This window comes from Capra hircus, chromosome 16 (assembly GCF_001704415.2).
Source record: "Capra hircus breed San Clemente chromosome 16, ASM170441v1, whole genome shotgun sequence".
Lineage (NCBI taxonomy): Eukaryota > Metazoa > Chordata > Mammalia > Artiodactyla > Bovidae > Capra > Capra hircus.
Genome location: NC_030823.1, coordinates 41,381,914 through 41,395,990, shown reverse-complemented (window position 1 = coordinate 41,395,990; position 14,077 = coordinate 41,381,914). Strand labels below are relative to the sequence as shown.

The window sequence follows — 14,077 nt, the reverse complement described above, 5'->3', positions numbered from 1 at the left end:
GTACTCCCACCCCTGACTCCCCAAAGCAAGGCTTACAGCTTTGGGTTGTAACAGCAGGCAGTCCAACCCAAATCCCAATCTGAGTGTCTGCTTCCTGATGTGGGCAACTGGGATGTAGACAGAAGCCTGAAGACATAGGGGTGAAAGGGGAATTTCTGGGTGCATTTGAAATATGCACCTATGGGCAGCTCCCTGCATATATACCCACATGGCCTATGGGCTGCCTATGAATGTCCTTCTGGGCTTCTGAGGATGGTGGTCAGGGTCTGGAAGGGCCTGCCTGCCAGTTACCCACCACAGGGCCCACAGGATTGGCTGCATAATAACTTTGCACCTCTGGTGGATCAAGGCTGGAGAGGAATGGCTGAAGGGTAGAACTGAGAGAGCTGGAAGGAAGGGGGGGGGGCAGGCAAGGTGGACTAGAGGGGGCCCCCCAAGCACAGCCAGTAGTAGAGGGAGGCAGGAACGGCCCAGAGACCCTCAGCTCTGCCAAGATGATGGCTGCCATCAGCCACTGCCGGCATAAGAAGTGTTGCCCAAGAGCGAGGGGCCTTCCTTCCTGAGACACACAGAAAATGAGGCCATCCTGGCGTGTTATGATCTGAGACCTGAGAAGGTTGAGGCTTTGAGGTCATAGACGTGAGTCACAGGCCGTGTCACGGCGGGGGTCCCCCGATCTCTTTCCCTTTGTGTGAAGGGGAGAGGCCCAGGACTCGGGCACCTCAGCCTGTGGCCCATTTTGCCTTGAGAACCCTGATGTGGTAACACCCCTGTAACCCTGAGCCCAGGCCACAGTTTCTGTGCCCAGGGCCCCAGGGATGGAAAGCCCAAAGCCACAGCTCCTCCTGGTCTCAAGGCCCTCCTCCTCACGCTCCCCATCCCCGAGGGAAAACAAGGAGCCCTACACAGCCATGCCAACCATCAGGCCCCTCGAAGGGGTCTCAGGAAGCCTGTCAGCTCTTCCCAGGCAGGTTCCCTCGATGGCTCCCAGCATCTTCGCATCCCTGGTTTGCCCACTCTTTTTCTCTCCCTCCCGAGCCCGGGGCCTTCTCACTCAGCAGCCTGTTTACACACTGGGTATCTCATGCTTTATCTGCTCTCACTTTGAATTCGTAACTTTCACATAAACTTGAACAAAGCTCCTTTTGTTCCTGCACCCCACCCCAGGATCCCAATAAACTGGTTCCCTCTGAGGCGACTGGGCCAGGGCACTGGAGCCTTGGCCAGACGACTGTGTGTGCCTGTAAGCCAGCATGTTCGCACCTGCGAGGGAGCCCGTGTGCCCGCGTGTGAGTGCCCTCCCCGGGCAGACAGCGGAAGAGTGTCAGAAACAGCCCTAAGTCAGCAAAGGGTGGATGGGAAGGATGGTGGGGACGGAGCGAAGAGCCGCGTCGCCTGGCACAGGGGACGGGGCTAGCCTGAGGCTGGGTGAGAGAGGTCCTGGGCCCTGGATGGTTTCGGTGTCCGGGCTGAGGGAAGACGGGATGAAGAGGAAACAAAGGGCAGGGAGGCCTAGCAGAGCCAGGGGCTGAGGCCCGGCTCAAGCTAAATGTAAGGCAGATACAAGGAATGCATTATGGCGGTTTAGGGGCTGGCAGAGCCGCCGCACGCTCGGCCCCGTAATCCTGTTAGCCAGCAATCTCCATTCCGAAAGAGCTTCATTTCTTTGTGAATATTTGTAAACTAGATATCTAATGGAAAATTATAGGAAAATTATAGTGAAATTCATGACGGAGAAATCCGATTATCCCTAATTCAATTATGCCATCTTAGCCCACACAGCACATTTCCCATTTTTTTCCCATAAATACCGATGCCAGGGGTCCCGGTAATCAAATAAAATTGAAAATCATCTTCCCATTAAATTCAATTAGCCGCAATTTCTAAAGCCTATCAGAGATTTTAATTACTAAATTATAAAATTCTCCAATGCTAAATTGAAACCAAAAAAATTGCTCATCCTTATATTTCAGAGAAAAAAAAGGGGGCCAGCAAAATCCCTGGAAGATGCCCTCCTCTCTGTGCCCAGCTCCAGAGCAGGTTCCCTACCTGGAGGGACCACATGCACTGATGCCTGCTTGCCCAGTTGGGGACAAAGCTAGGGGGGCAGGGGAGACGTCCCTGTCAGGGAAGGGGCTGAGGCACATTAATTTAGCAGAGGGGCAAAGCACACCTCCACCCCCAAGCATCAGGGCTGGGCCAGGCCCTGGAGAGGACCCTCCTCCTCACTCGCTGTCCTGGCTCCTCAGATGCCCTCAACTTTGTCCCCCACCGAGAACGAGGACTATAAGTGCCACCTTCTTGGCCCACGGACATGGCTTGGGCCCAGGTCACAGCTTGGCCTCAGGGCTCTGCACGGTTCTGGGGCAGCAGACCAGAGGCAGCCAGCTTCTGACCCAGGTGCCGGCTCTCCAGGCACCCGGCCGGGTCCCCAAATGGCCTGGGCTGGGTCAGAGGTGAGAGGAGGACGGGGCCTGATGCCCAGGGTAGCCAGACATCATGGGATGGTCCTGTGGCCCCCAGCCTTCTCCAGAGCATTCCCAGGAGCCATGGGCCCTGGCAGTGTACCAGCCTTCTGGGAGAAGAGCCGGGGATGGACGTGGCCCAAATCTGGCCTCTCCCTGCACTACCAGCTCATTCCCTGTTCTTCCCCTCTTCTGGGAAGCCAACCGGCTTAACTGGCCAGAAGGACTACCCTTTCCTCATGGGAGAGCTCACTCTTTCACCCCCATTTCCTTTTAGGGAACTGTTGGCCATAACCCCAATAGTAGGCCCTCCTCTCTCAGCCCCCCCCATCCCAGGCCACTTACCCCACTCTCTAAGGCTGCTCCTGGAGTCAGAAGAGCCTGGGGAGGTGGCACCGGTGGTAGCATAAAGTGACCCTAGATGTCCAACCCAAGGTGGGTGGCCGGGTGGGCAGCCGCTGGGCCCGGCAGTTTCAGGGCGGGCAGTAGCCGAGTTGCTGGCAGCCCAGCTCCCAGGAGCAGGGAGCAGGTTTAATTTGCCAGGCAGTCAGGAGTGCCAGCAGGGGAGGCACCCGCAAACAAAACAAAAACAAAAAAGTTAATTATCTTTGGCTTTTTCTTAATAAATATCCAAACTGGCCCGGCCGGATCTTCCGCTTTGGAGGGAGAGGGAAGAAGGAGGAAAAAAAACCCCAAACCAAATCCAACAGACTCATTCTCTCCCTTCCCCTTTGTCTCTCATCCTTGTATGTATCTCTTATCAGAACAGTAACAGTTTCACATTAATTCCCTAATTTCTCAAGTGCAAAAGTGTGGTCACAAAAGGTTGTTTTGTTTTGTTTTAGGGTGGGAAAGTGGGTGTGTGGAGAAGAAAGAGGCAGGTGGGAGGGGAAAAAGGGAAAGAGAAACTGGGTAGAAGTAAAAGAGAGTGAGAAAGAGACAGAAGGAAAGAGAGAAGAAAAGACAGAGAAAGCACGATGCAGAGAGCTGAGTTCGCTACCTCACCCCCGGGGCCACGGCCCAGCCTGTGGCCCCAACCTGGGCAGGGACCTGTTCTGGAATGTTGTGTTGGCATTTTATTGCAGTTACAATTATCAGCTACAGGAGATAATGGGTATTCTTCATTTTAAAGCTCCAAACCACCCAGGTCTCACTGGCCACTTTGGCTCCCTTGTTGCTGTCAGTCCCTGTGCCAACCCCTCCCCTCCAGGAGCTTGGCTGAGGGAGAAGGGGGTGGGGGTTGGCTGAGGGAGAAGGGGGTGGGGGTTGGCTGAGGGAGAAGGGGGTGGGGGTTGGCTGTCCTTCTGGGGGGTGTGAATTTTTCTATGTGGAATTGCAAGTGTACCTGGGGAGAGACATGCGTGTTGCCACCTGGGCTTACGTGTTTGGATAGTGCTCATACACGCCTGAGCCCATGCTGTTAGAAACATCTGGTAGGACACCTGCATGTGTCCAGGCAGCCAGGACATCAGGCAGTCCCTCATGGAATACAGGCGCCAGAGTTCCGCTACCTGGGTTCAAATCCCAGTTCCATCTCTCACCAGCTGTGTAACCTCACTCAAATCACTGACCCTCTCTGAGCCTCCAGTTTCTCAGCATCAAAGTGAATAATAATTAGTGATTGCCTAGGGCTGAGGGTCGGGGAGAATGGAGAGTGACTGCTAATGAGCACCGGCTTTTTTTTTTCTGGGGTGATGGAAATAGTCTAAAATTAGATCCTGGTGATGGTGGCACAACCTTGTGGATATACTAAAAACCACTGAACTGTACACTTGGCATGTGAATTACACCTCAATAAAGTGGTTATAAAAAGTGGGGACAAAAAGGGGGAAAGCTAATAGCACTTATGGCATTGAGTTGTCATAAGGGCATATGCAGCACACAGCCTGGCACAGAGGACATGCTCAATAAGGACCGGTGATTAGTCAGTTCGTGTGGACTGGGGGAGGATGAGTTGGCATCCTGGGCCTGGGCTGGTGTCCATAAGCGTGTACTGCTGGGGCTTGCAAATGTCTACCTGGGGCCCAGGGGCCTGGCCGGCAGGTTGTCAACCCTCTGAGCTGCCCCCCACCTACCGCTGCTCAATACTTGGTTGGGATTCCTGGGCGTCTGCTCCCTGGCAGGCATGGGAGAGTGCGCAGCCCTCCTTCTGCCTCCCCACCCGGGTCCCTGGAGAGGAGGCTACCCACTGCGGCGGGCAGACTGCGCTCACTCTCCGTCTCACAGAGCACTCATATTTTCCATGTGCAGCAGACCGTGAATTCACCTTCATACTAGTTACAGGGTTATTTAGCCTCTCCTGACACTGACAATCACCAAACTTTAATTCGCTGCTTGGCTTCTCCCTGCCGTGCCCTCTGCCCACCCCCCAAATCCCTGGGAGAGGATGGGAAGAACCTAGTCCAGCCTCCTCTAGCAAAGCCTACCCTTTGGAGTGATGGAGCGATGGGAGGTTGGGGAGGGGGGATGGTGAGAAGGGGAAGATGATGGACAGGGCGGAGGGAGAGAGCAGTACCACCAGGGCTAAGGGGAGCTTGCATCCTACTCCTCGGGCCTGACACTAATGTATTCAACCCCACGTCCATCCTGTTATGAATGAAGACTCAGCTGACCAGGCTTCAGGTCTGAGGGCTGGCAGCCCTGGCCAGGACCAACGGGGCCAGAACTCACTGAGATCCCAGAACCAGGTGGCTGGCACGGGCTGTCCTCTGCCTGATGCTGGACAAGCAGGTGCCCATCTGAGAACCCTCCAGAGGGAGCCCATTCTTACCAACCTGAGAAGCCAGCTCTCATTTCTCCAGCCTCTCCCAGTGCCAGTCTCCTGCCCAGCCAAGCCCCCCTGCCCTGCAAAGGCTTCTCCCTGGTTTGGAGCCCTGTTGCCTGTATCACGTCTGTGTTCCTTTGATGAAGGCAGGTGCACGGGTGTGTGCTGAGTTGCTCAGTCGTGTCTGACTCTTTGTGACCCCATGGACCGTACCCCACCAGGCTTCTCTGTCCATGGGATTTTCCAGGCAAGAATACTGGAGCAGGTTGCCATGCCCTTCTCCAGGGGATCTTCTAGACCCAGGGATCAAACCTGCATCTCTTACATCTCCTGCATTGGCAGGCGGGTTCTTTACCACTAGTGCCATCTGGCAAGTGGTCCTGCTCAAAGCTGCTGACAAACATCAGATGGGGAACAGAGACTGAGACATCACCCACCAAGGATCCAGATCATACAATCCTGGGACCATGGAGAAGACAGGGCCCCAGTGTGTCCACAAGTCCACTTCTTCACCCACTGGGAGAGGCCACTGCTACCTGGAGCACCCAGGCCAGCCCCAGCACTGTCTGTCTCTCTTCCCTTGCCTTTAGCAGATCCCCTTCTTTGTGTCTCCCCTGTGCTCCCATACCTTTCCATGAGTGGACCTGGCTTCCAGAAGTTCCAAAGAGACCTCTGGTTAGCTCAGGGGCCAGGCAAGCCCAGAGACCTCAGACTCTTCCTCTTAGCTTCCTTTGATCTCCTGGAGTGGTCACCGTCACCTTCCCCAAAACCTCCCTGGCAATTGAGGTTTCCTCTGAGGACCATTTGGTGGAATCATCACATGCACGCACACTCAGTCATGTGGTCATGTCTGGCTCTTTGCAACCCCATTAACTATAGCCCTCCAGGCTCCTCTGTCCATGGATTGTCCAGGCAAGAAAACTGGAGTGGGGTGCCATTTCCTCCTCGAGGGGATCTTCGCGACCCAGGAATCAAACTCATGTCTCTTGTACTGGCAGGCAGATTCTTTACCACCAAGCCACCAGGGAAGCCCAGGAACTCTCTTATTTGCCAAATCCAAGCTGGCTCCATCAGTCATTCGTTAGGCAGAGAGTCTAGAAGCAGCGAGGACTCTGCAGACAAAGACCTGGACTGGGGGGCTTGGGAGAGCAGAGGTGGGGCAAGGGCAGAGCCACAAGAGGAGAGACAGGGAAATCTATCAAAGGGTCCCAGCTCTACCTACTGCTCCCTAGCCCAGTTCTGCTGCCCCAGCCTTGCTGGCAGGGGAAGTGGCCATGGTGGCCTGGGCAAGAGAGACGTCAACGGGAGCGATGGCAGAGATGGGAGAAGGGGCCTGTTGACTACAAACTGTCCATTATGGCTCAGATTATAAGCATATTGCGCAGGGCTCTCTGCACGCTGCCGAGGAAATCCAATACGCTGAAAGGTTAATGCAATCAATTAGGGTGACAAGGAAGTAAAGTAAAGCCTTCGGAGTAGATGAAAAGGAGAGAGAGGGAGAGAGAGCGCCATGGAGTTGGGGGTGGCAGCACGGGTGGTGGGGAGGTGAGGAGGAAGAGAAACTAATGGGATGTTGAGAGAAGGCTTGGAGGGGAACACAAGCCTACAAAAGGCTGGGATCCCTCAACGAGAGGATGGAAAGAGAGATAGCAGCAAGAGCAGCAGGAAAGGGCAGTTAGTGATCTGTGCAGGGACCTGGTTCCAGCTCAGACCTCTGACAGATGCACAGCTTCAGTTTCCTCCCCTCTCCCTCTCCCTGCCAACCTTTCCTCTAGAGCTTGGAGCCCGGATCCCAGATTAGCTCAGTAGTGATGTGCAGCCTTGGTCCCTGCCCCTGGACAGAGCAAGTACCCACATAACATTCAGGGCCTGCTCCCTAGAACTGCGGCCTGGTTCCCACCTTCCCCAGAATGAAGCCCAACTCGGCCTCCTTTGCCCTCAGCAGCCCCCAGGATCACAGCTTTCAGGCTTGCAACAAGCCTGAAGAGCAGAGAGCATGGCAGTCCCTTTCACAGATGAAAAAACTGGTGCTTGAGAGGTGATGCAACTTCCCAGGGCCCTGCAGCAGATGTGCAGGACGTGGAACTGACCTGAGAACTCAGGGATGCCCAGTCCACCCCCTGGAGAGGGGCATCTTCCACAGCACTTGCTCAAGCGAGGAGCCTCAGCTTCTCCAAGATGAGGGACTCAGAGGTCCCAGGGCAGGAGAGGGGCTCTGCATGGAACCTGCTGAGGGCTGACTGCTGCCTCCTAAATGCCCAGGGGAAGACCCCCACTCTGGCAGGTATAAAGGAACAAAGGAGGGAGGGAACAAAGGAGGTAGGTGTTGCCTACCTGTCAGACACCTTCAGTCCCATCCGCTCACATGCTTGAGATGGTTAGATAGCATACTGACTCAATGGACATGAATCTGAGCAAACTCTGGGAGATAGTGAAGGACAGGGGAGCCTGGTGGCTTATAGTCCTTGGGGTCGCAAAGAGCTGGACACGACCGAGCAATTGAACCACAACAACTACTTGTCCAAATAACACTGCAAACAAGATATTCTGCTTACCTTGCAGAAGAGGAAACTGGACCTGAGAATTTCTAAGGCTACAGGATGGAGATACAAGGCTCCTGGGATGCTGGGAGCAAGAGCTCTGAGGAAACTGTCAAGGAGAGGACAAGTAGGTCTTCTTGGGAGGTGGGACTCAAGAGGATATGAGGTCCTACAGAGACGAGAGAGAAAAAGGGGGGCCCCAAAGGGACCAAGACTGCAAGCGGTCCCATAAGCTCAGGGATGGGGCTCCCTGACAACTGCCCAGGTGCCTCAGAGCAAGATATGAGCACAGAGCAGGATAGCAGTCGCACAACCCTGTGAATGTACTTCATGCTAGGGAACAGCACACTTAAAAATAGTTATAATGGTAAACTTCATGGTATGTCTATTTGACTAATTAAAAAAAGAGAGAGAGAGAGCAGCAGATAGGAGTCAGAAACTCGAGTGAGAGATAGTAAACCTTCCCTGTAAAGGGCCAGAGAGTAAATGCTGTAAACTTTTCAAGCCAAACATGCTTTGCTGTAGCTACCCAGCTCTGCCATCTTAGAGTGAAAGCAGCCATAACTAATATGCAAATGAGTGGGTGTGGCTATGTTCCAATAAAACTTTATTTACAAAAACAGGCAGGGGGCCAAAGTTAACCCTCTGGCCATATTTTGCCAAGCCTTGCTCCAAAGAATGGAAGCACCTGGGGGTGACTTTCAGGACAGAAGTAGCCAATATGAACCTTGCCAAGAAGTAGAAAGAAGGGCTGGGCAGAGGGCAAGTCAGGGTCTCCTTACCCGAAGAGGGTGGAGGAAAAGAAGAAAACTAGGGCTGGCATGGGAAACAGATGTTCAGGAACCAGTCCTTCCCAGCTCCCAGCATCCCCAAAAGCCCTCCACTGTGCTTCAGATGGCATGAAGGGGCAGAGAGTTGCAGCTCTCAACATTCCAGGAGTCCTGATGCCAAGAGAGAGGTGTTGGGCTATGGCTAAGAAAGGATGGGAGTGGGCAGCCGCAAGGTCGGCCTGGCCAGAAGGGATGCCAGGGGATAGAAAGACGAGGAGAGAGGCCCGGGGAGCAGAGCTGTAACCAGGGTGGTGCTGGCGGCAAAGGGAGGAATCCACGGGCCCCAGCGAGAGCGCAGGGCGCGGGCCGGGCCTGCCCTACACCGGCCGCCTCTGATCACGTTTTCAGGGCCACTGCCCGCCGGCACAGACAATGCTGGGAGAGCCTTTGAAGTCCGAAAGGGATGCCGCGGTGGGAGCCGCGCGAATCTCTTCCCTCCCCCCATCCTCTTGGGGGAGGGGGCCAGCAGGACAAAACCCGGAGCCGGTCACAGCCGGGGCCCCCAAAACGCGTGAGACAAAGGGAAAACAAACAGGTTTGGAGCCAGGCGCACGGTGCCGTGTCTGTCCCCCACCCCGCCGCGCACGGATGATGGATGGCTGCAGCCAGCTAGCTCGCCCGCCGGGCAGGCCCCGCTATTTACATAACACTGGCGTTCCACCGGTCACCTCTGACACGGCACTGCCTGGGGCCGAGGCCCAGTGGCCCCCGAGGTTCCTCCAGCCACTGGAGGACTGGGACAGTCTGTGAAGGTGCAGCCAGGCCAGGGGAAGGAAGGACAGCAGCCTGCTCTGGGCTCAGAGTCCAGGGCCTCCTCCCTGCCAGCGTCCCATGGAGGGAGGAGGAGGCCAGGGAGTAGGGCAGCCGCCTCCCAGGAGAGGCAGGACTGGACTTCTAGGGCTTTCAAGTCCATGTGGTTCCCAAGCACAAGCTGCAAGCAGAGCCTCCAGGGAGAGAGGCAGCAGTCAGAGAGGCTGACAGCTCTATGGAGAGCTGTGCATGGTCCTGCCAGGCAGCTGACACCTTAGCCTGATGCTGCCTTGAACAGATTCCACGCCCAGAGTCAGTGATCCACAGGTCCCCAGCCCATTTCCAGCCTAACTATCAATCTGAGATACTTCTACCAGGGTTATCTTTTCCTGCCAGGTTCAAATGGGGAGTGTGCCTCTGATTCCTTATCTCCATCTTCCAGACCCACCCTGGGTGCTTGGCAGGACTGGGCCCAGCTCAGACCATATACCAGGTGCCTGGTCTCCAGTAGGGGGAAGGACGCAAGGATCCAGAAGGGCTCAGGCCTTACCTTGTCGTGGGTCCTAGAGGCTCCTCTCTTGCGGTGGGGGTGTCACTTCATCCTGAGGAAGGACAGAGAAGAGCCTCTTAGCCTTTCAAGGCAGGACCCGTACAGTTCCCCAGAGTGTGCCACCACCACCCCCAGGGCCAAGGGACTGATGCTCCAGGTTGGTCAAGGGTGTCAAAAACTCAGATACTTGGAGTGGGCACTGATTTTGGACCACTGAAGTACATGCCAAACCAAAATTTGAAAAAATTTAGAAAGAAGTAGAGGCTGATCACAGTGGAAAATATGGTCCTCAGGGCTCCCCTAACCAAAGATAGAGAAGTCAAGCTGCACTGCACACACGTCTGTGGAAGCAGAGATGCGCGTGTAAGGGCAGGGTGCTCCCCTGGAGCTCCAGTGGCTGAGCAAGCTGGGGACTGGGGACAGTAATCGGACACAGCAACACTCATCCCTTCACTCTCTTCCCCTGGCCCCTGAAAGTAAACCGACAGATGCTGAGCTGTTCCCTACAGCGGGTGGGTGACAGAGGAGCCAGGAGGGACCAGGGGCCGGGGACCAAGAAGCCTCAGGCCCCAGAGATAGGCTGCAGACAGCACCTTCCACCCTGCGGCCCCACTGATAAGTCACAACCCATGCTAGGGGCCCACGCAGGGAAAGGGAAGATGGTCCAACTAGATAGGGGGTCTTTAGCCAACACGCAACTCGCCCAGTTTGCCAGGCCCAGTCCCTCCTGCCCAGCGCGTGAATTTGGGGAGCCAGGTTCAAATGGGACAGACTCCTCCTGTGGACAGAAAACCCAAGGAGCTCTCTGCCCACTGACCTGGGCCCACCTGCCCTTGCCTGAGGCAGGCCCTGCATGCCCACCCCAACTCCCACCCCCTACTCCCACCCCCAGGGCCTTCAGGACTCCACCCACACTGTTTTTCTGTTTACTAGTTGTTGTTGTTTTTTTCTCCTCATTCCCTTATTTGTGGCTTATCAATGATGCAAGAGGAATAACACCAATTTCCTTAGGCTATGTAATCCCCAAATCAGATTGGGGGGATTGTGAGAGGTGAGGTGACCTTGTACCGGGCTTTCGGAATGCCACCCAGTCCTGCCGCCCGCCCTCGAGTTCCCAGGACATATTTAGATAGATAATGCTAATTGTACTTGACACGTCCTCCTAAGGAGGGCTGGGTCCTCAACCAGCTTTCGCTGCCTTTGCTGGGCTGCCTGGGCGGAGGATGTCCACTGTGGCAGAGCCCACCCTGCTGGACACAGGGCTTTCTGGTGGGCTCTGAGCGGTTGGGGCGGCGGTGGGGGGTGTTGTTCATGGACTGCGGAAGCCCTTCTGACTGAGATGGTGAGAAGCTAGGATTCTGCATAGAGCTGGGCTGACGGAGATAGGGGGCAGCAGAGAGGAAAGGGGAGCCCTGCTGAGATGGAAGACAGGGCAGAGGTCGGCAGAGTGGAAAAAAGAAGCAGTCGGAGAGGAGAGCTGGATGAAGTGGAGGCCAAGAGGGGCTGGGCTGCAGGGCAAAGGATGGAGACCTTGAGCCTCTGCGGAGAAGCAACGGGCGGTCTTGGCTGTCAGAGCTCACATCCCAGCCAGCCAGGGACCTGGCGGGGCGTCGTCGTTGTCCGGTCCATCCCACACCCGACTGCCTGAGATCTCTCAAGGCACCCCGGCCAGCCTCCCTTGAACCCCCAAAGCCCCCCAACTCCACAACTCCAGTATCTCCCTTCTACCACCTTTTTCTCCCCTCCCATCCTCCCCGGCAACTGTGCATTTATTAATTCATGAGGCACTAATTAGTTCTTTGTTTAATTTTGTGTTAAACAGACTGACCGGAATGATAACGACTTGCAGCGCAGTGTTGCCGTCCCCAACCACCCCTGTTTTCTGACAACAAGGGAGCGCGGGAGACCGGAGCGCTGAACCCAAATCCCTCAGCAGTTGCACTTCATTAAGTCAAAATGTGACAAGAAGCTTAGAGAGCAACTCACAGATCTGATCACACAGAACAATCAGGGAGGAAACTTTCCAGGAGTTGGTTGGGGGTGGTGGAGAGACGGGGAGGGGCCGAGATGCTTACCATGCGGGGACTAGGACGAGAACTGGGGTCCTGTCCCTCCCCTGCCCCTGGGGCAAAGGCCTGGCTGACTGGAGCATGGAGGCTGTCTCTGGGTGGGATCTGGGACACTCGGTGGATCCTGGAACCATGGAGGAGGGGACCCGAGAAGTTCAACTTTATCTCTCTGTCCTGCCTGGGCATCTTCTCCTGTCTCTCTCTGCCTCTCACTACTCCTGAAGTTTGGTTCTGGCTTGTGTGAGTGAGTGACTGGGCACACCCTGGGCTTGGTGGAGAATCAGAAAGCTGCTATAGTTATGGAAGGATTCTACAAGGCCGGGGGGAGGTACAGAGTAGGAAAACACAGAGTGGAAGAGGAGCCCCCACACTTAGGAAGGCTGAATAAGTGCAACCCTTCTAAGCTAAGCAAGAGAAGTAACGTGCTCAGGGATGCTGGCCACTTTCTCTGCCCGCTATTCATTCACCCATCCACCTATCCATCCACCCATCCATGCATTCATCTAATGTACTTTAAGTATTCTGACCAGAAAACTGAGGATCAAGAGGTTGAGCTCTGAGCAGAGGTACAGGGCAAATCAGAAACAGAACCGGATCTGTTTGGCTTCTGGGCTGCGGTAGTTGACTGTAGACCAGCAGCTGAGCTAACAATGACAAAAAGCCTTGTTACCTGCTCCCTCCTGTCCATGTGAAAGAGCAAGATCTTGGCCCAGACCCATCAAGCTTCTAACCCTGTAGAGCTACAGGGAAGGATCAGAATGAAGCCCTGTCCCTGTCTAAAGACAGGGCCCCTGCCCTCCTTTTACCTGACCTTAATCTCAGAAGATGTGGACAATGCCTAACATGAATGAGAATATGGAAGGGGACATGACGAGGAGAAAGAGAACAAAAGCACACAGAGAAAGATGACAAAAGTGAGCCTGGATTGTATGCGAAGATCCTCTTGCCTTCTTCCCATTGGCCACCGCGCCAGACCAGGTGTGGCCTCACTCATCCGCTGAGAGCCCGGCTGGCCAGCCCGCAGGCCCAGGCAGAATCTGGAGGTCAGCCTCGCCCTTGCCCTCCCCTGACCAGTTGGGAGGTGCAGTGGTCTCTCGCCCGAGCCTGACAGACCTGAGCTGGCTTTTGTTAATTTGCTGTCAGGCTACCTAAGCAAACCAATTAAAGCTAATCATTAATTATAAAAGAGAGCAAGAAGAGTAGAAGAGAGGGGAGAGGGTAAGAGTGAGGTGGGAAGGAGGCGAGGGCAAGCGGGGCGGACAGACAAGGAGCAGAGGGCCTGCAGGAGCTCGCTGTGGGACTGTGGGCCTGGGAGCCAGAAGAGACCAGAGGCCCAGGCGGCACTGGAGTGGAGGGAGGGCGGGCAGGGAGTCAGAGATGGTGAGTAGGGGGCTGCCACAGGCCAGGGGTGGAAGGGAAGGCCGGAGAGCAGGGGGGAGGGGAGGGAAGGGTGAAGAAGCTGCAGTGACCAGCGTACCAGGACCCGAAGAGGCCTCATCCGCCTGCAGTCAGTCCCCTCTGGCTGGAGCTGCCGACCCTCCGGGACTTGGCTTCGGAGCATCTCACCCCCAGTTTCCCGGCTCCATATTTATGAGGCTCAGCTGATTACGCAGCACAGGGCCAGGCTCCCGGCCCTGCCGCCCCTACCTGCTCCCCAGCCCTCTCAGGCCACGAGGGGCGGCCCAGGGCAGCTGTCGGCCCATCTACCCACCCCCCTCAAATCCCCATGCTGCCTCCTGCCCCCTCCCCAACCCGCACACAGCCCCCTCCCCAGCCAGGCCCTTTCACAGGGCTGAGGCCGTGTCAGCGGCAGCTTGAGGAGGGGGGCAGCGCAGACAACAAGGGGCAGTGTCATGGAAACGGGCACTTTCCCCGAGAAATATTCTGTTTGGCCTCCTTCCTGCATTGAGGAGCTGTCAGGAGCCTGAGTGAGAGCCACACCACCCCGGGACCAGGCGTGACAAAACCTATTTTCTGCCTCAAATTTGATTGATTAAAAAACTTTTTAGGAAAACCATGTTAAAAGAGTGAAAAAGAGAGAGAGGAAGAAGGAGAAAGAACGAGAGGGAGAGCGAGGAACCAGGGGGAAGGAGAGAAAGTGGATGGCAG

The 14,077-nt window shown here is 55.5% G+C and overlaps 1 protein-coding gene across 2 annotated transcripts in view; it reads right to left on the bottom strand.

Moving 5' to 3' along the window:
• CASZ1 (castor zinc finger 1) overlaps positions 1–14,077 on the bottom strand; it is a 155,716-nt gene that overhangs the window by 59,856 nt on the left and 81,783 nt on the right. For both annotated transcript variants that reach the window (XM_018060355.1, XM_018060356.1), the window contains exon 3: positions 9,900–9,951. The gene's annotated coding sequence lies outside the window, so the exon portion shown is untranslated. The remainder of the gene's footprint in view (positions 1–9,899; positions 9,952–14,077) is intronic.